Genomic DNA, 20,028 nt, shown 5'->3' with positions numbered 1-20,028 from the left:
TGGACAACTAACAGTGGTCGTTACAACGCCTGTACAATTTTTTTGCAAGTTTTCCTTCATTTTCAACTGATTTCTAGATCATCCTCATTCTGTTACATATGAGGTACCGAAGTGATACATCCACCATTTATTTGATCATCAGTACGGTTTCTCCTAAGCTGTTGAAAACCTGTGAAAAGCTTCGTGGTCGATTTGCCATTATTTCACGCCCTCCTCCGCACTTCACTTCAATTGCAACCAAGATCACGTTTTCTGCCCAGTTCTGTATGCTGTGCTTCATAGCAATTCTTCACATGCGTCTCCCAATTGATCGCTGAGCTATGTAGGAGTCTGAAGTGGGTTCGACACCAAACCTTCGTATCTAACTGTCAAAAGAGCTGGTAAGAGGCACTCCATTCCCGCCATCCTGCCACAAGTACATCTTATCAACATATAACTTACAAATCTGGTTTGAATACTGGTTCAGATGTTGAAAATATCCGGTAGGCATATCCATGCAAGTTAAAGATCTGGTGTCTAGAATCGCTTCATGCAGCTGCGAGTCGCCAATGTGCTGGCGCCAAGGAAAAAATAACTACATAAATAAATAAAGGCTGTTCACACGAGGGGAGGGAGTCAGCGGCTCAGTAGGTCTCGGGCACATTGAAACACACGCCTCCACCAAATACTGAGCCCACGAATCATCACCATCTTTTAAATTTTGTATGTCCTACTTAAATGCTGTCTTCATCCACGGTAAATACACAAGAATTGGTTTGGCTCGAAATTTTCCACGAAGGTAAATTGTTTTCTTCTAAGCTTGCAGTTAATTATAAAATGCATTGGAAGTACAAATTACGTGGCGGGTGTTATCCGTCGCTCATTGGCTGGCACAAACATTCGTTATGCTAGCTGGTCGGGAGACATTACAGCTCTCGCTAAACGCTTGTTCACAAGGAACAGCCACCGGGAACAGGGGACAGTTTAGTTATCGCAGTTAGTACCTAACTCATAGCATAGACAGTTTAGTTTAAATACCAGTAGTTTCAGAAATGAACGTTTCTAAAGCGAAGTTGACAGCGGAAATGTAATATACGTGGATTAATCAAATGTTTGTCCGCCCCTAGTAGCTGAGTGGCCAGCTCGACGGAACGTCATACCTAACGGCCCGGGTTCGATTGCCGGCTGGGTCGGAGATTTTCTCCGCTCAGGGACTGGGTGTTGTGTTGTCTTTATCATCATTTCATCCCCATCGACAAGTGGCGTCAATTCGAAAGACTTGCCCAGGCGAATGGTCTACCCGACGGGAGGCCCTAGCCACACGGCATTTCCAATCAAATGTTTTAGTTGTCTCTTCTATAAAATTAAACTGTTTATGCTCTTAGCCCTACTCCACACATAAACCACTGAATGCATATTTTTCCCAACCATAGATAACTCGGCAGTGACTGGTTGTGGATATATCTGGGTGATGGCTTTTACGGAAAGGTGCAAAAATCACATCTTCTGGAACTGTATGCCACGCAATATTTCTTCGTCCAAGGAAATAGGAAGAAGTCGCTGGATGGCATGCCAGGGGAATATGAGGGGAGATTTGATAGCCCACGGAACAGGGTATCTAATTACAACTTGTACAAGCTGATGTAAGACGTTTCTGTGAAGAATAACCATCCTTTTAAATATTTTGATGTGACGCTTCTTCTTCACAGATTCCCGTTTAACTCTTCAAAAGATTTCTGTAGTACAGTCATGTGACAGTTTACCCCTTACCAGCATTGTAATTTAGTATCACGTCACAGCTCTTCCAGAAAATACTCTGCTTTGCCCTGCCCGATGATGGTTAAGTTTTCGGATTTTTCGACCATGGTGAATCCACGTCTTCGGTTTGCTAGCTTTGCTTCTTCGTCTAGTGATACGACCAGAACTCTTACATGGTGATTAGGCGGATAAGGAAGAAATCTGGCTTCGCCTGCTAGAAATGAAATATTTGTGCTGTTGCATCTAGTCGATAGGCACTTTGAATGGTTGTGAACAGGCGGAGAACCCTTTGGAGGATGGCCTTTGCCATCTACATCTACATCTACATCTATACTCCGCGAGCCACCTTACGGTGTGTGGCGGAGGGTACTTATTGTACCACTATCTGATCCCCCCTTCCCTGTTCCATTCACGAATTGTGCGTGGGAAGAACGACTGCTTGTAAGTCTCCGTATTTGCTCTAATTTCTCGGATCTTTTCGTTGTGATCATTACGCGAGATATATGTGGGCGGTAGTAATATGTTGCCCATCTCTTCCCGGAATGTGCTCTCTCGTAATTTCGGTAATAAACCTCTCCGTATTGCGTAACGCCTTTCTTGAAGTGTCCGCCACTGGAGCTTGTTCAGCATCTCCGTAACGCTCTCGCGCTGACTAAATGTCCCCATGACGAATCGCGCTGCTTTTCGCTGGATCATGTTCAAATAAAGAAAAATTTTTGGTACTGATCCATGACTGATTTTTCCTTTTTCCGTCGACGTCTAGATTGTGGTACACTGCTGTTGGAGCAGCAGTGCCTTCACCCTCTCGTGTGATTCTCGGTTCTTCACAGAGAGCCAGTTTCCCATTTTGTACTTCGACATTTTGAATTGTTCAGTCACACTGGAAGTGTTTGCTCTGCCTAATATCATAAGGAATTGTTGCCGTACACCTGAACCAACATAACATGGTTAGTTGCAGCATTGCTCCCGTTTAAATGTGGAAAACGAATTGCAGCATGAGACCCCCTTTATCAATGGGCAGCGACATATTTATTTGCTTTAAGGGATCTGTTGATAGGACTAATATTGAAAAATCAACGAATCGTCAGTTTGGTAATGGAGTGCGTGTTATTATATATACTTTTGGAGCCAAGTTCAATATTTTCTCTTTTGCGTAACATCTCCAGCGACTCAGCATCGTGCCTAGGAGGGCTGGTCGCTTCGGAACACAGATCTCTGCCTCTAAGCTTCTCAAGACACTCGAATTTCTAAGAACTCACAGGATGTCTGTGATCATTCTTGTCTGTCGGCAGGACAGAGCATGCCTTTTCAGGTCAGGAAGTTCAGCTCAATACGAGAAGTTTTCGCAAGCCTGACGAATGTGTTCTCTCTGCAGGGCACTGAAGAACGCTACTCTGCCATTTTGTGCTTCCACAGAAAGAGAATTTTTCATGTTCTGGAATCTCCAGCAGCCACCCACTCATATTTTCGGTTTAGTCAGTGAGTGGAGAAATAGCAGTATGGGTGTCAGCCCCCACAAAAATAAGGTATACACAGTGGATGCTGATCCAGTTTCCACCTGGAGTTTAGGCTGCGAAGAGAAATCTTCGAATGTCAAGCTGGTAATCATAATGCTCTCTTCCCTCGTGAATAGAGCGATAGAGCGTGGATTTAGATAGGGCGGAGAGTGGCGGCTGGGTCCATGAGGCCTGTTTCTGCTCGTCAAGACGCTGATCTGCAGTCTTGGACAGGACTGTTGTTCGAGTGAGCGTCGCGATTTCGCAGCAGCGCAGTTCTTTCGCTTCTGAGCAACCTGCAACTCGCGTGTCACGACTTGTGTTGCACTTGTATCAATTCAGAGTGGGATTTAGTTTCCGACAGTTTCCTTTAACTGTGTTTGAACGCTGTTCAGACCTGCTCTTTCGTTAGTGGTCTTCCTAGTAATTAGTTTCAATTGCCTATAAATAATTAAGGTATTATCCACAATAATTTGTGTGATACTGAGATATAACAATCAACTCTCTGGTTTGATAACTCAATCTTCTTCGTGAGGAGTCCTTGTTAATAATTAGTTTAATGGTGTTGCGAACTGTAGTTCGTGACTCTTTGAGCATTTCTTTGATAGGTAAGATCCACGATTTTCAGTTTCTTGCTAGCGTTTTCTTATTATACCATTCTTAGACTGAGCTCAGATGATATTTTGTATTCTAAATCAACGAACTTAAATAGATTAAAAATGATCCACTTAACTTATTTCGCTTGAACAGGCAAACCTTCATTACTGAAAATTTTGTAAATTAGATCAGTCACATTTGTTTATTTTAATCTGTGCAATACCATTATCCCACTGAGATCAATTTGAGAACATTTCAGTGGAAAGCTTTGGTTGTTTTATTCTGAGGGAATAATTATCCAACGGGCAGAAAATTTATTTTTTCTCTCCCTCTTTAAAGCGTGAAATCGGTGTGAGAGTCGTCCTTTTTTGTGCTGGGATGATGAGATTGGCAAGAAGATTGCAAGACTGCTACCGAAACACAGGGCATCTCATTGAAAACTAAAGTCGAAACGGCAGATCAGAAAGAGAAAGTAACATTTAGGGACTCAAATGGAGGTAGGCTGGAGTAGTTGCGCTGAGATTAAGACGCTTGCACAGAATAGATTACCGAGGTGAGCTACGTGAAAATAGTCTTTGAGTTTAAGACAACAACAACAACAACGTATTTTGAACTATGGAGTGTTCATTTGTACATTCGTAATTTTAAAATTTTTGGAGGTACTGACTAATGTATACCCTATTTCACTGGCGATAGTGACGGAATGCTTGTGAAGCCCCGACCCAGCCGAGCACACGCGTGCCTGTGACGCGCGACCACCAATTCGGCTTAGCAGAGCTGCGGGCGGCCTACCCGCAGCAGCGTCAGGCGCGGGAGGCGCCGACACGGCTCGGCACTCGCCGCCCGCTGCCGGCTGTCGCATCTCGTCACCGTCGCGTTGCACACCGCCTCCTAATCGCGTTAGCAGCCATCCGCAATTTCTGCACCAGGCGGAGAAGCTCGCGGAAGCCGCTGCCTGTCGTCGTACTGCGTAAACTTCGTCACAGAAACTGAGTTTCAGTTTCATGATGAGAGTTCCCAAGGGTCTGTAGTGTAAGAAAGGCAACATCATAATAAGGCCAGAGAAAGGTAGGGAGATATCGAGTAGAGTAAAATTCTCCAGATAACCACAGGTCGGAAGTTCATAGCTCTGGAGCTTCAGACATAACACGACAACCAATGAAACGAAATGTGTGTAATGCATATTTTGGCCGGCATTCCTCTTTCGGGGGTTTAGATCGCCTCCTGCAAGTCTTTTTATCTGACGCCTCTTCGTCGACTCTTATATTGATAACGAAGAAATAATGATGAGAACATCACAAAACCCAATCCCCGACTATGGAAAATCTCTAGCCTGTCCAGGAATCCAACCCGGGTCCCTCGCATGGCATTCAGACACACTTACCTCTCACCAACGGAAGTGGACACGACAACCAATCAACGAGTATCTGAATGTATCTAGCTGTAATATATTTTGTTCAACTTGCCCCTTTGTGTCTGTATAATTTCTTCGACGTTGTCAACGTTGCAGTGATGTAGACATAAACTTCGGCCATTTACTGTTATTAAATTTAATATAAAGCCTCCTTTCTAAATTCAAAACTCAGGCAAATAGGGATAATCCCCCTTCAAATCTTTTGGGAAATTTTATTTACTTTTTCAAAGCTACAGATAATACAATATTAAATTAAAATACAAAGTAACGAGGAAGGAGATACCAACCCATTATTGGATGGCCAAAGCATCCGTTGTACGAAGACAATGTTGCACGCGAAAGAATTTCGTCCTGGGCACCCGAGGGTGGCGTACAAGCATATGTTTGTTTTCAACACTATGGACACCGGCTGAGAATTTTTAATTACAACAGTGCACAACATTGGTTAGACGCTATATATCAGTTACCTTGTTCCACTGGCATTGGTTATTCTGTCCAGGAACAATTTGCGGCCTGGCCATTTTAGTCCAAATAATAATAGCGTAAGTTATAAATTGTGTTCTCGCGAAGTTTATAAAACGTATTTTTGCTGTGGTGTGACCATCTCAATGAGAATATCCTGACTTCATTTTGTTTGTTCTCTTTTGGGAAACCGGTAGCAACCTTGGCGTTTTTGTAAATACCCGCTGATGTTTCCCGTGAAGCGTGGAGAGTATTGGTTGTATGCATTGAGCGACAGGGCACATAGGTGAAGGAGATAAGGTCCGGTATTTTCGATGACTCTTCTTTCCAGATATTTTCCTTGACCCGTGGTTTCCTGTCGTTTTGACTCAGCATCGGATTATTTGTTACAGGACAATCATACTGTAGTGGTACATGTACGAGTATAATAACGTTACCGAACATCTGATTATCTCATAGGTGTACTCTGAAACTGAGATTTACTCTCTTCAGAAAACTTCTTTCACTAAATATACACCGTCTGTCCACAATGTTTCGAGATTGATTTTATTTATTGTGTGTAGGCGACATCGGCGTAGTGACTAAGGTGGCAGCCTCGAAATAGCTATTCTAAAGAAGAGCTGTAAATACGACCAGTTGTGAGCAGGAAGTTTTCAGTGGAGGACGTTCGGTCCTTATGTGTCAACGCTATTGTATCACAGATCAGTACTGAACAACGAACCGAGAATCTATAAGACAATTGCTCAAAATTCGTTCCAGGATATTATAAAGAAGAGAAAAATATGTCAGATTTTGCCGCACTCGCTAACAGAAACGATGAGACGTGCAGGCCTGCAGTGACTTGATTGAACTGAGAGACGGGATCGATTCTTCACTGTAAAAACTCGTCGCAGATGACCAAGATTTGATGTTATCAACACGAACGTACCATAAACCAACAAACTGCAGAAATTCACGTGGAGGGTCAATGCACCGAAGACTTAACCCACATTCAAGTCAATATGACGCGTAAGTTCAACATCCGAAAGCAGGACTTTTATTACAGTTTCACATGGTTGTATCAACAATCTGTGCATTTTACGCAACTGGGGAAGGACCACGTAAAGCCCTTGGAGTTTTAAGGCCACCATCTTAACTTTTCTCTATATTTTTTATTAATACAGCCTTGAATTCTTTTATACTGACGGTGTCGTCTGATGAACGAAGCTCTCGAAACTAAACAGTTTGTGTGTAATACTGCGTTTAGCGTATTTCCGGTTCATAAAAATGGTCCCTAAGCCGCTATAATAAACCACTTAGCTCACGCATTCACATACACTATTCAGTTTATCAAGCGAGTTAGACATTGCTAATGTGAAGTTAGTTCGCTTGCCTTTGTAAACAAACAGTATGCTGATTCAGATGGCACAATATTACAGGAAATAAATACTTTGCGATAGTATGTGCGTCAACGGGCCTGCACTGTAACTCGTACGCGTCCACTCTATGATATCACTTCTCAACCCGCCCATTGCCACGACGTTTTTCGCAAGGGCCGAAAGCTCCCCCATATTAGCCAGCTCACCGCGCCGTCTGATCTTCGATCCAGCAGAGATAGGTAAGGCAAGAATGGATACGTAGTAGCGGTAAAGGCATCTGTACCTGTGCGGGGTATAGGTGGTCAAGTGTTCTTGAGCAGTACGAAAGATGTCGGTCCACTGATTTCGGCAGTCTACCTAAACGACAAATGGAGATAACAAGAACATTTTTAAATACGCTAATGGGTACACCTTATGCAACATCAGATGGAAAGTATCCGGACACATTATGAAATACGGGATTGAGGACAAGATATCACGAGACGGTGACCCACCAGCATATAACGAGAGAGGAGGGTGGGTATTCTGTTGTCAGCAGAGAAACAGTAACAACATGCGATTTTCATTTCCATCTTCTACTAACTCGTACGTTTGAGCTTTGATGTTTCGTATTCTGTCGACATAATTGCTCGACAGATTCGTCTCGTCGCATTCGCAAATTGTGAGGCAGCTCTCTGTAAAATCTGGTCTCGGTTTTACGTTTAAATCTCTGAACAATCGTTCTAAACTCATTGTAGTCTTCTGTTTTCACGCTGGTAGGCTCTGCGCTAATGAAATCTTGTGCTGCTGCCTGAATTCTTATTTGGCATCCACTAGCTTATCGTAATATGTCCATGATTCTAACAAGGAGGTAGTTTCAAGATTACGAAAAAATTTGACACCAACGAGTCACTCAAATGTAAAATAAAAATCCATCGCTGCCTTTCGTATTCTAGCCAAACTGGAGTAGACCAACCTGAATTCCAGCTTTGGATGTCGCCACGTAGTCAGAAGAGGTTCGTGCTGTTGCTGCTCCTCGAAGTTCGTGTTGTGCTGCACCTCTCCAGGACTATAGATTTTCCATAATTATTCCCATGCTGACACCACTTTTATAAGGGGGCTGTTTGTGTTGTTGCCCAGGATGATAACTAGACGAAATATTTGTCAGGATTTTTAAGCGGTGTGTCCTTGAGGTGCAGCAATACGTGAACACCGAGAAGTAAGTTTAAACAGTTTTACTAACTAAAGGCTGACTATGAAACACGCACGCTATGCACACCCATCATCACTGTGTCTTACTTACATCCTAACACGGGCTGATTACGGTCATATCGAAAGGGTCCATGGTGAGCTAAGAAAAAGAGACATATTCGCGCTCGAGGCCACGCTAGTTAATACGGCACGCTTTAGACGGCGGCCAGTCGCTTACTCTCCGCGTCGCACTGCGGCCGGGCGCCCGTGTACTGACCAGGCAAATTGTTAGCATTCCAGACAGGTCGGCTGGCGAGTGCGTGTTATGTACAGTACGCCTGGGTGCAACCCCATAAACCCTTACAACATTTAATAAGAGGAATCAGTGACTCGTGTATAGGGAATTTTGACGCCCTGGTCTGTGGATGACTGGAAACGTGTGATTTGGAGCGTTGAATCACGCTGTATCCTCCGGAAATCCCGTAGACTGGTTTTGATTTGGAAAATGCCTGTACAACGTTACCAGCTACAATGTGTAGCCAACAATGAAGTACGGAGGAGGTGATATTACGGCATAAGAGTGTCATTAGGGTGTGATACTCTTCTTCACCTTAAGGGAGGTATGACGTAAAAAATTTAAAGAAATCGGTTTTTTCGAAAATATGCATCTTTTGCAGCACATGTCTTCCTGAATAGTTTGATATACAAAACATATATTTGAGAGATTATAAGGCACGTTACTTGGTATGAAGTGTACGAAGATGCAACGACACAACCCTTTGCACAGCATTCTTCTGTCGTACGTAAGTGGAGAATATCATACAGGAATTCTCTAACAACTGCTGTAATGGAAACAATCACAGCTATATTCAGGGACGTTGCTAATGAAAACTTATTGAACAAATGTCTTCATGGCGGTACCCAAAATCCTAATGCAAGTTTTAACCAATGTGTATGGGAAAAATTGCCAAAAACAATTTTTGTGATAAGAAAAGCTCTTGCTATTTGTGTTTATGACGCAGTTTCATGTGTTAATGGCGGTGTGCGAAGCAGGAAATATGTTTTAGAGAAAATGGGAATCAAACCCGGAGCGAACTGCACCAAAGCTCTGTATGCGATTGAAAAAGAGCGTGTAGCGAAACCAGAAAAATCATTTTTGGAATTGATAAAATCAAGAAGAGTGCATCATAGGAATGAGAAAAAGAAGAAAACTGATTTAGTAAATGGAAAAGAACCTGCTTATGGTGCTGCACAGTTCGGAAAGAATGGCAAATACAAGCAGTAACTTTAATGGATATTTTACGAAAACACAACTTTCTGTACTAAGGTACACGTAACATCCAAAATCAATAGCCTACTACTTTCAATCCTCGTGTGCTTAATACATACAATCTCGTTAAAGCAAAATTCTAGATTTTTCCAAATCTATTAAAAACTATGGTAAAAACTGAGACAATTAACTATAAAAAATTGAGTGTTTTCTAAACATGAAGTTTAAAATGTAACAGCTCATTCATTTTTCATTAACTAAATTCTAGAATTTCGTATACCTGTAAATATGGTTTTATGCTGTGCCAAATGCATCGAAAAATCTCTCTTACCTATGAAGGAAAGTGTACCTGAAGCAACAAATGCAGCCAATAGTAAATGAAAAAGTGATGAAATTTTACGCGTAAAAATTATTATGTTATAGTTTTAAACTTTTACTTGTATGAGTGTGAATCCTCTATTTATTTATTTGTAAAAGTGTAAACAGTGGAAATCAAAATGTACTGTGGTACCTATCCTGCTCCAGGACGGCGCGATTGACTGCCCCACACCCCCCTTCCCTCCCCACCCCTTTAGGAAACGCTAAATACGGAATGATATGAACACACTGTAATAGATTGGGTACTGCATACGGAAGGGGAAGAGTTCGGAGACGATAATAGTGTCACCGTGACAATGCAGCCTGTCGTAAAGGAACGTCTGGGAGGCAATGGTTTGTGGACGTAGACTTTTCTGCCCAGATTTCCGATCTGAATCCAATGGAACTCCTATGGAGTGAGTTAGAACGTCGCTGGACCTGATGGGATACCAGTTCGATTTTACACAGAGTACGCGAAGGAACTTGCCCCCCCTTCTTGCAGCGGTGTACCGTAGGTCTCTACAAGAACGTAGCCTTTCAAAGGATTGAAAAAGGACACAGGTCATCCCCGTTTTCAAGAAGCGACGTTGAACAGATGTGCAGAACTATAGACCTATATCTCTAACGTCGATCAGTTGTACAATTTTGGAACACGTATTATGTTCGAGTATAATAACTTCTCTGGAGACTACAAATCTACCCTGTAGGATTCAGCATGGATTTCGAAAAAGACAGAAGTGTGAAACCCAGCTCGCGCTATTCGTCCACGAGACTCAGAGGGCCATAGACAAGGGTTCACAGGTAGATGACGTGTTTCTTGACTTTCGCAAGGCGTTCGATACAGTTCCCCACTGTCGTTTAATGGACAAAGTAAGAGCATATGGACTATCAGACCAATTGTGTGATTGGATTGAAGAGTTCCTAGAGAACAGAATGCAGCATGTCATTCTCAATGGAGAGAAGTCTTCCGATGTAAGCGTGATTTCAGGTGTGCCGCAGGGGAGTGTCACAGGACTGTTGCTATTCACAATATACATAAATGACCTTGTGGATGACATCGGAAGTTCACTGAGGCATTTTGCAGTTGATGCTGTGGTGTATCGAGAGGTTGTAACAAGGGAAAATTGTACTGAAATGCAGGAGGATCTGCAGCGAATGGACGCATGGTGCAGGGAATGGCAATTGAATCTCAATGTAGACAAGTGTAATGTGCTGCGAATACATAGAAAGATTGATTCCTTAGCATTTAGCTACAAAATAGCAGGTCAGCAACTGGAAGCAGTTAATTCCATAAATTATCTGGGATTACGCATTAGGAGTGATTTAAAGTGGAATGATCATGTAAAGTTGATCGTCGGTAAAGCAGATGCCAGACTGAGATTCATTGGAAGAATCCTAATAAAATGCAATCCGAAAACGAGGGATGTTGTTTACAGTACGCTTGTTCACCCACTGCTTGAATACTGCTCAGCAGTGTGGGATCCGTACCAGATAGGGTTGATGGAAGAGAGAGAGAGGATCCAACGGAGAGCAGCGCGCTTCGCTCCAGGATCACTTAGTAATCGCGAAAGCGTTGCGGAGATGATAGATAAACTGCAGTGGAAGACTCTGCAGGAGAGACGCTCAGTAGCTCGGTTCGGGCTTTTGTTAAAGTTTCGAGAACATACCTTCACCGAAGAGTCAGGCAGTATATTGCTTCCTCCTACGTATATCTCGCGAAGAGACCATGAGGATAAAATCAGAGAGATTAGAGCCCACACAGAGGCATACCGACAATCCTTCTTTCCTCGAACAATACGAGACTGGAATAGAAGGGAGAACCGATAGAGGTACTCAGGGTACCCTCCGCCACACACCGTCAGGTGGCTTGCGGAGTATAGATGTAGATGTAGATGTAGACTTTGCTCCAGCCTCCAGCGTACTTTATCACCATCTTCTCTGCCTTCGGATCACGAGGGCTAAAGGGTGGTCAGTCCTCCACAGATATGTAGACAGTTCATTGAAAATGTCCACAGCAGAGTTCAAAGCTGTCATCAATGCGAAGGGTGGGCACAACCCATATTATTGTCCAGTAATATGTGACCCGACACCTCTGATCAAACAGTGTACCATCGCTACATCTTCAATGGAAGTACCTGTGCAGGGCGTAGTGGCACTGCAGCGGCTATTTCCAAGAACTTGGCTATTCAGACCGCCTGTGAGGATGGACTGTGTGTCTCGACTGCGTCGGAGGCAGGACGCACACACACACCTCGGCTGCTGAGCCGTCGCCACGGTTCCGTCGCACGTGCCTCCCCTCCTCCCCCGCCTCAACCCGTCTGCCCCTCGCAGGAGTCAGTCGCTGAATAGGGCGGTAACCCGATGCCGGCAGGAGGCGGCTGCTTAATGAGCGGTTAATATTCAGGAAGGCCAACCTAATTAGACGCACGCGTAATTAGCGAGCGCGCCGCGGCGCCGGGCGGCCCAGTCTGCCACCGCCGTGAGGGCCATCTTGTTAGCCAAACTACCTGCGGCGTCGCCGTCGCCGCTTGTTAGCGCTAACGTCTCTCGCGGAAAGGACGCCGGGCAGCGCGGCCGCAGCATTCCTGCTGCGACGACGTCCGTAGGGCGCGCCGTCGCACGTCACCAGCCTTCTGCCTGCTGTCTGTCCACACGACACACCTGCGACACCGACAGTCCGTATTATTTCGACATCTCCACACATACAGCCCGGAGTTGTTCATTCAAGTATTAGCTATTTTCACACGACTCTACTTGATTTTAAACTAGTTCCCTGATAAGCTAGACATTTCAAAAACCTATCTCAGAACAATGGAGTATTGACTTGCTTTCTTGTCAGTCTGTTTGATGCAGGTGACGGTGGGGATGGTAAGTTGAGTAACGCCTGATATCTCGGCCGCCCTGCAGGACTGACACGTTGTGTGGACAGTATCAGAATGCACTCCAAGCAGCATGAGAGTGGATGGGCACAGCACAGCCATGGTTCAGAAGAAATCTCTTATACAGGATTTCCCCTGAAATGTTGCGGCAAACTTCGAGTGGTTACTGAGGGCGTTTGTGGAACAAATCGAGGATAGGAACCCACATCTGGAAGCGTCATCCAACTTCGCTAGAGCCTCGAAATATGGGAGCCAGTTCCTGCTGCTAGGCCGACTCTTCAGTAGCAAACGTGACTTTACACTCTCACGAAGTTTAGTTTTCTCCTGTATGCAGAAAAATAAGCGAGATGTTAGAAGGTTCCAGGAGAAAAATAAGCTACAGATGGAAAACGGAGTCCGAAAATTGGCATTCACCAAGACAATGGAGCATTGAATTCACAGCAGTAAAGGTCTTCCTACGCAGCAGCTGGGCACCATATTCTCCACTGACGATTATGGCAATCGTGTGCGATCACTCTGTAACAAATAACATTGCAATACATGCCGCCTACGGTGCGTCAGCGTACAAATTCACGTTTGTTGCCAAAGGGGCAGCCTAACGTCAGGCTCCGGCGTCTACAGCCTCGACACTCTGTAGTTTCCGCTCGAAGTTGCTCGCAACATTCCTTGGACACCTTGTATAAAGAGTCCACATGGATTCTGCAAACAAAGATCTCACTCTGTTCCTTCACGAGATTGACAGCTCTGTAGACATAAATATTCAGACGGAGCGAAATGGCCCACTCGACTCGTATTTGAGAGAACAATGGTTCAAACCCAAAATGGTTCAAATGGCTCTGAGCACTATGGGACTTAACATCTATGGTCATCAGTCCCTAGAACTTAGAACTACTTAAACCTAACTAACCTAAGGACATCACACAACACCTAGTCATCACGAGGCAGAGAAAATCCCTGACACCGCCGGGAATCGAACCCGGGAATCCGGGCGCGGGAAGCGAGAACGCTACCGCACGACCACGAGCTGCGGACGGTTCAAACCTATATCCGGTCATCCAGTTTTAGGTTTTCCATGATTTCCCGAAATAACTGGTGGCAAATGCTGGGTTCGTTCCTTTGAAATGGCAAAGCCGATTTCCTTCCCCATCCCTCACACGATCCGAGCTTCCGCTCCGTCTCTAATGACCCCGATGTCGACGGGACATTAAACCCAATCTTCCTTCCTCCTCTTAGGTGCTCAGATTAGTGCCACGTTTTTTTCAGAGGAACATTTCACTACATCTCGCACTGCAGTTTAGTGAGAAAAATTCTATCTTACCCAGTGTCGCACTAGATTTATGACTTGATTCAATATTTCTTTTCAGATATAAATCAGCACGTTGCTCTTAACGGAATAAAATCAATAGATGTAAATGTTAGGGAGCGGATGGTAGGGCGGGGGAGTCAGAAGCCAAGGGAGTGTGATAGCAGAATTACTGTTTTCAGTATATATAGACGATCTAAGCACTATGTGTCGGGAGTTCTTTGAGCATCTTCGCAAATAATGCAGTTGTCTACAAGAAGGTTGCAACGCCAGCGGACACTATCGATATGCAAAGAACTACAAACGACTGATAAATAGTGCAGGGACTGATACCCTACACTGAACGTAAATAAAAATAACACACCACGCATGTACAGGAAAAGAAATCACTACTGCTACACTGACGAGAAATTTATGGAAACAGTATCTGCCTTAAAATACCCAGCAGTAACCATTGGGAGCGCCCTTAAGTGGAAGAATTTTAAGGAAAAATAGCTCACCCACGAAGGAAGTGGCTTATAAGGCGCTTGTTCAACCGATTCTTGAATATTGTTCATCAGTATAGTATTCTTGCTAGGTAGGACTAATAGAAGACATAGAGAAGATCTAGCGAAGAGCGGCACTTTTCGTCACGTTTAGTCGGCGCTAGAGCGTTTCAGACAAGCTCAACAAACTCCAGTGGCTGATGTTACAGGAGAGACGTTGAGCATTACGGAACAGATTCTATATCTACATCTACATCCATACTCGGCAAGCCACCCGACGGTGTGTGCCGGAGGGTACCTTGAGTACCTCTATCGGTTCTCCCTTCTATTCCAGTCTCGTATTGCTCGTGGAAAGAAAGACTGTCGGTATGCCTCTGTGGAGGCTCTAATCTCTCTGATTTTATCCTTATGTTCTCTTCGTGAGATATACGGAGGGAGGAGCAATATACTGCGCGAGTCCTCGGTGATGGTATGTTCTCGAAACTTTAACAAAAGCCATACCGAGCTACTGAGCGTCTCTCTTGCAGAGTCTTCCACTGGAGTTTATCTATCATCTCCGTAACTCATTCGCGATTACTAAATTATCCTGTAACGAAGCGCGCTACTCTCCGTTGGTTCTTCTCTATCTCTTCTATCAACCCTATCTGGTACGGATCCCACACCGGTGAGCAGTATTCAAGCAGTGTGCGAACAAGTGTACTGTAACCTACTTCCTTTGTTTTCAGATTGCATTTCCTTAGGATTATTCCAATGAATCTCAGTCTTGCATCTGCTTTACCGACGATTAATTTTGTATGGTCGTTCCGTTGTAAATCACTCCTAATGCTGACTCCCAGATAATTCATGGAATTAATTGCTTGCAGTTGCTGACCTGCTATATTGTAACTAAATGTTAAAGGATCTTTCTATCTACGTATTCGGAGCACATTACATTTGTCTACATTGAGATTCAATTGTCATTCCCTGCACCATGAATTAATTCGTTGCCGATCCTCCTGCACTTAAGTACAATTGTCCCTTCTTACAATCTCTCGATACACCACAGTATCACCTGCAAAAAGCCTCAGTGAACTTCCAATGTTATCCACAAGGTCATTTATATATATATTGTGAATAGCAACGGCCCTACGACACTCCCCTGCGGCACACGTGAAATCACGCTTACATCGGGAGACTTCTCTCCATTGAGAATGACATGCTGCGTTCTGTTACCTAGGAACTCTTCAATCCAATCACACAATTGGTCTGATAGTCCATATGCTCTTGTTTTGTTCATTAAACGACTGTCGGGAACTGTATAAAATGCCTTGCGGGAGTCAAGAGAAATGGTATCTACCCGGGAACCCGTGTCTATGGCCCTCTGAGTCTCGTGGACGAATAGCGCGAGCTGGGTTTCACACGATCGTCTTTTTCGAAACCCATGGTGATTCCTACAGAGTAGATTTCCAGTCTCCAGAAAAGTCATTATACTCGAACGTAATACGTGTCCCAGAATTCTGCAACTGATCGACGTTAGAGAAACAGGTCTATAGTTCTGCACATCTGCTCGACATCCCTTCTTGAACACGGGGATGACCTGTGCCCTTTTCCAATCTTTTGGAACGCTACGCTCATCCTACTAGAGAGTTTATTGTGGGAACTGTCGGAAAAAAATAGACCTATTACTACATACCACATACGTCTCGCGAAATTTGCACGAGGAGAAAATTCTAGAAATTAGAGCTAATACAGAAGTTTCCCGACAACCATTCTTCCCACGCGCCATCTCGAATGTAGCAGGGAAAGGTGGATCATATTGTGGTATCAGGAATACCCTCCACCATACACGGTGAGGCGGCTTTCGGAGTGCTGAGGTACATGTGGATGTAGAGACGGAGAGCGTAGACATCTATCGCTTTCTTATCTCTCTGTTCGGTACAAATCCCGCAAAATTCATTTTAAATGACCTTGCGACTGAACTTGAGACTAAAATTTTAAACACAGCTTACAACTGGATGGCAATGTAATATTACCTCCCTCTCTTGTGGCTGCTGCGTCGCGGTGGATACTTTGTTTATCACGGTCATTTTCCGATGAGATTGGTAACTGGAACTATCAGCATAACTCGGAAGTGGGTAACAATGACAAGTGGTGTCTGGTGGAGGGTACTTTGTGTATGATAGCCATTTCCTTATTTTCCCGCTCCAGTGACGAATGGTTTACGGTAATACCAGCTGCTGCTAAAAGCGTTCGTGTGACTTCTAATCTTTCTGATTTTTGTCTTCATCTTCTTGTCACGAGATACACGGGGGAGGAAGCACTATGTTGCTTTAGCCAGGTAAAGACAAACTAAAACGAACCTGCAATTTACTGGATACCTCTGTTACGAACTCATCAAAATTTTGAAATCTATATACCATGTCTTAAATAAGACTACAAAATATGAAATAATTACTTCTAGCAGCATGCAGATTCCTAATCCCATACAGATAATCATGAAAATTTTTGACTGTGAATTTTTAATAGCTATAAAAATACTTTTAAGATTTAAACGTAGGAGACATGCAATACAGAGCTGATGCATGACCACCTTACTATTATCTCCTGCATGCACCCTACTTTCTCCGGTTTAAATCTTACAAGTATATTCATAGCTATCAAAAATTTCACAATCAAAAATTTAACAATCAAAAATTTTCGGGAATAATCGTATGAGGTTGGGAATCTGTACGGTGCTACGAGAAATTACTTTGTACTTTTTCCCAGATTTGAAAAAAAATAGGCACATTAGTAACTCTTTTTTATTTAAATGATAATTTTTGCGTATTCCATTCGGGTAGTGAGTTACAAAAAAACTATCATCATGTGTATGTTCCTGCACTAATCTCCCTTCCTTTATTCCCATCACAAACCTGGAAGCCTAGCTTTGTCAAGCTGTTTACTGATCTGTACGACTCCGCTTCAATCTCCTGTACCTCCTCAGTTCTTCACCCCTTAAACAGGACTTCCATCCTGACAGGATGAACCAAGTGACACACACTACGTCTACCGAGTACGGCGGACGGAGGACGATTGCCATCTTGTTTTTAGTGAAACATTCCACAACACCATAGGCCACACGCGGTCGTCCAGTTTCATTGTACGGCACGCAGCCCATCGTACAGCACTTCCGTTGACTTCATCTCTTCGTCCTCATCGAACGCCTTGCGTCACAACCCGTTACTGATCCTGTAACTTCGAGGAACGAACTTTTTTGTAAACAGTCCCGTCACTGTATACATACTTGTGAGCGAAAACGTTTGAATGCCGCTAGGCTGTCTAGCTGTGTTGCGGACACGTGACGCGGTTGCGACAGTATTAACCAGAGAAGAGACGAATGTGAATCATTCCAGCCACGATGATGAGCGTGAATGGCGAACTCCAATAACCTAATCGACTTTTACAAAGGGCAAATTGTCATGGCACAGCGCCTGTGAACGAGAGTCTCGCGAACGGAGAAAGTTGTCGGCTGGTTGGAGGACTGTGAAACCACGTGTAGGTTGTTGGACATCCATGCCTCATCGGAGGACGTGCAGATTAGACGCTTGACCGTTCTGTAAGAAGGACATGTGGTGACCTCTCGCAGATCTGACGACAGGGTACGGGACTCGTTGTGACGCACTCATGGCCCAGATGTTTGTAATTTGTGAATGAAACTGAAAGGCACCCCCAATTTGATAGACTTAACATTTTTTTCCTAGCTGATTTTTATCCCTCGTTTCATTGTCTCCGTCTCAGGGCTATGGTGGCCTCCAATTCCTCCTGTGCGAAGACGTCTCTAATTCTCTGTAATTGGTTCATTTACTGGGCCACTTCAGCTACGAGATAGTAATAATTCGTTCCTCTGTGCCTCTGTATTTAAAAATTCTCAGTCTCCTGGTTCACAAATTGTGTACAGCTCCCACATTTATCATTTATTTGCTCACATGAGCTACAAAATCCTAGCTATTCGATATGTCTGCGCAAACACATGTCTGTCTGCATAAATTCACTCATATGACTGTTCTTTTGAGGCACTCTTCTCATGAAGTGTGAGAGATAAATCAACGAATGTATGTGTTGGTAAAGGCATTTAAATTACGTGCAGCAGTGGCACAGATGTAATTTAGTTTAACTGATGCATACTATTTACATAAATTCAAGAAATAATTAGTAGAAAACCGATTTACATAGTTTCGTGTTAAATAACTTCAAAATTAACGTAATCACATAAAATGTAAACGTAAATATGTGGAAAATGACTTTTTCCTGCACATCTACATCTACATCTGTATGGCTACTCTGCAATTCACACGTAACTGCCTCTCAGAAATATCATCGTAATACTTTCACACTATTTCTCTACCGTTCCTCCCTCTAACCGTGCGACAAAAAAAAATAAAAGGAAACTTAAATCTTTCTCTAAGAGCTCTGATTTCTCTTAGTTTTTGACAGTGATAATTTCTCCGTATGTAGGTGGGTGTCAAAATATTTTCCCATTCGATAGAGAAAGTCGGAGACTGAAATTTCACAATAATGTCTTGCCACACATAAAAACACCTTTGTTTTAACGACTTCCACCCAAATTCACTTATTACGTCCTTGGCACTCTTTTCCCTATTTTGCTATAATACAAAAAAGTGCTCTCGTCTTTGCATTTTTTCAGTGCCATCTTTCAGTCCCATCTGGCAAGGATTCAATAACGCACGGCAGTAGTCAAGCAGAGGACGTAGAGCTTCAGTGTAGGCAGTGTCTTTTGCAGACCTTTTGTATTTTCTAAGTGTTCTCCCTACAAAACGCAGCCTTTGGTTCGCCTTTCCAGCAACATTATCTGTGCGATCGTTCCAATTTAATTTGTTCGTAACTGTGAGTCCTAGGTGTTTAGGTGAATTGACAGATTTCATATTCGTGTAATTTTTCGTGTACCCGAAATTTGACGGATTCCTTTTGGTACTACTGTGGATGACCTTAAACTTTTAATTATTTAGGGCCATTGCCCACTTTTCTGTCCACACGCATATCTTGCCCAAATCATTTTGCAATTGGTTTTGATCTTGTAAATCCTTCAGCTGACGGTAAATGATGCAAACGATCTATTTACTGTTCAGGTCATCGTTCTGAAAGCCAACTATCAATTGTTTTTTAATCGATGACCACCAATCAGTCACTAATATCTGTGATCTTTCCGACACGAAATCATGAATCGAGTCGCAGAAGTCTGATGATTCTCCACAGACACACAACTTCATTATAATGCGCTTGTGAGGAACCCATCAAAATCCTTTGGGAAACCTATAAATATGGAATCAGTATGATTTCTACTGTCGACGGCACTCGTTAATTCGTGAGAAGAAAAAAATGGTTCAAATGGCTCTGAGCACTATGGGACTCAACTTCTGAGGTCACTAGTCCCCTAGAACGTAGAACTAGTTAAACCTAACTAACCTAAGGACATCACACACATCCATGCCCGAGGCAGGATTCGAACCAGCGACCGTAGAGG

The sequence above is a fragment of the Schistocerca piceifrons genome, chromosome 7, assembly GCF_021461385.2.
Source record: "Schistocerca piceifrons isolate TAMUIC-IGC-003096 chromosome 7, iqSchPice1.1, whole genome shotgun sequence".
NCBI lineage: Eukaryota > Metazoa > Arthropoda > Insecta > Orthoptera > Acrididae > Schistocerca > Schistocerca piceifrons.
The sequence above is the reverse complement of the archived record's forward strand: the minus strand, read 5'-3'. Positions refer to the sequence as shown.